Below are 3,115 nucleotides of genomic sequence, written 5' to 3'. Positions count from 1 at the left end.
ACAGATAAAAGTTGCATTGTAGATTTTGCCATTTCCTTTAGATTCTAATGATGTGAATATTTCAACAAGTCTTTATTTGCTTTTTTAGTATATGATGTTGCAAGTAAATGTGCACTGTCTCTGTGCATTGTGAACTTTGTATGTGGTCCGGACACACAAAGACTGCTGTTTGCTTATGCACTGTTTCAATAAGGCTTGTTTATTAACCTTTCCCTTTGTCTCCCGTTTGTGTTCAACCGAAACTGCGTATGTTAATTTATGTATAGTGTATGTGTACGTCGAGTCTCTTGCGTATGGATGAGTGTATGACAGTGTGTCACTGGACTGGCATGAAGCCACTTTTTTAATGCGTCTACCATCTGCGACATATTCCGTCTTCATTCTCAGAAATCTTTAGTTTTCCTCTTCGTGACTTTCATTTTGTGTAATCCTTTAGCAAACAAAACGAGATCCTTATTACCCATCAAAGACGCACGTTCATTATAATTTTTATTTTTCTGATGTTTGTTATAAATTCGTGAGATTAAGTCTTAGTTTTACGTCAGTAATAAAGTCAGCATTAGATGTTCTGAAATCGTATTATATTGATTTAAATATCTTTGTCCAATGGCAGATTATTTTGTATATCAGAGCGGATAATAGTAGCAGGTATATAGTGTATCTTATTTCATTTTATACGATTATACTTTCCTGGCTACAAAATAGAAAAATATATATACACACATACACCACACAGACAAAGACACACACATGCATATATATATATATATATATATATATATATATATATATATATACATATATATATATATATATATATATATATATATACACACATACATATATATATATATATATATATATATATATATATATATATATTTATATATATCATATATAAATATATATAAATGCATATATTTACGTATATATACATGTTTTATATATATATATATATATATATATATATATATATATATATATATATATATATATATATATATATATATATATATATATATATGGTACTTGAACATGTTGATTTCAGTTTATACTGAACGGATATGTTAGTGGTGTTTAAAATTCCATTAAAGCATCTTTCCTGACAAACTGAGCTCCAACTAGTTTTCTGGGATAATTGCTTTTTTTTATTTTAAAAGAATCTCATAGTTTTCATCTTCGCTGTATAATTAAGAGCAAGTGGCTGGTTAAACAGTGTATGCATATATATATATATATATATATATATATATATATATATATATATATATATATATATATATATATATATATACATATATATAGATATATATGTACATATATATATATATATATATATATATATATATATATATATATATATATATATATATATATATATATATGTATGTATATCCTGTTAAGTTTAATGGCATTGCCAAACGTATGAATACTCGGTCTCTCCCTGTCCAACGGGTATGAGGGAGAGGGGATACCCTGAGAGGTACTCACGGAAACCACAATCTCCCACAATTTGCCGAAACTGCCGTGTTGTAGTTAGGAATGGGGGAGGGATGGGAAGGGTAGAATCCGTGTACGTAAACATGCTGGCGTATGTGTGTACATTTACATATTTAGCCGTTATTTTTGACGGGTTGCGTACACTAGTTCATTAATATTTCCAATGGATTTCGCAGTATCCGAATATATTTCCCTCCTAAAGAAAATTTTCACCATCATAGCCCTAACATTAAAGTGTCATTTCAGGGCTCAACCAATGTAGCCTAGTCGTGATGAAGAGTCAGAAAAAAGTGACTCGAAACACGTATCGACACCGAAGGATACATGGAGAAAAATAAGGCAGTTTTCTTGTTATTCAGAAGACTAACTGGAGCTGAGCTTGTTGGGATAAATACTTAGAATCTTAGACGTCACTATGGTATTATCTATTCAAAATATATATATATATATATATATATATATATATATATATATATATATATATATATATATATATATATATATATATATATATATATATATATATATATATATATATATATATATATATATATATATATATATGTATGTTGTTATTCATGGCGGTCGTTACGCCAATTTTTCCAAACACAAGACCCCGCCAGGAAGGACCACTCGACGCCACAAGCTTTGGGACCCTACCCAGAGTCTCACCCCCCCCCCCCTCCCCAACCATCCTATACCAGTCTACTCCCCTGAGGTCTCATTTCCAGACATCTTTACGAACCCCGTGGTGGAGTTGAGATCCCAGGAGAAGGAGGAAGGCGAGATGTGAAGGATGTCGGGAGACGAGACCAAGGCCAATGACCGATAGGACAGCGGTCAGGCCAATTTCCCCACCGCCCCCCCCCCCCCCCCCCATTGGGGGCCAAGTGAGGTTAAGTCGACGGTCGACCCAGGAACAACTGGTTTTCTTTCTTCGCTAACCAACATCCGTGAGAGGAACATCACCTCTCTTCTCTCTCAAGATTAAAGGGAGGCCGGACCTGTGACACGTTCTTCACAAGGGAGAAAACAGAGTCCTTTCTATCAAGGTAAGGTGTCTGTATTTTGAGATCCTCATCATCCTTACCCCACCTCCCATCCCTTCTTTATCACATTCCATGTTTTTCTTTTATCCTTTAACGAAAGATCCTATCCACTGAACCCTTTTTATCCTATTCCTTATATCCCAACCACGTGTGCCATTTGCTCCTAACCTTAATTAATTCACCTTGTGACAGTGTTGATTCCCACGTGTAGTGTTTAAATCCCTAAGCTTGGCACTTTCATTTTATTTGCTTAAAAGTTTTAACCACACGACTTCATCGTGTTCCCAGCCTGTAGAAGTAAGTGTTTGGTTAATAATTCAATTTATTTCCCTTTCCAGGGAATGTGATTGCTGTGCTGAATCATCATCCACGGTCCATCCAACTCCACGCGAAGCACCTCGTGGCTTAAATTATAATATAGTTATCTGTTGAGCTCCCCTATTTTATCAATTTTTATTTAAATATTGTAAATATATCTAATTTGTCGGTATTCCATGTCTTATTGCTGACTGGCGACCTTTTTCATTATCCTTCTTTTTTTCTCACTGCCTTCCGGCAGCCTTTTT

Source organism: Palaemon carinicauda, chromosome 5 (genome assembly GCF_036898095.1).
Source record: "Palaemon carinicauda isolate YSFRI2023 chromosome 5, ASM3689809v2, whole genome shotgun sequence".
In the NCBI taxonomy this organism is placed as follows: Eukaryota; Metazoa; Arthropoda; class Malacostraca; order Decapoda; family Palaemonidae; genus Palaemon; species Palaemon carinicauda.
This window is presented reverse-complemented; position numbering follows the sequence as displayed.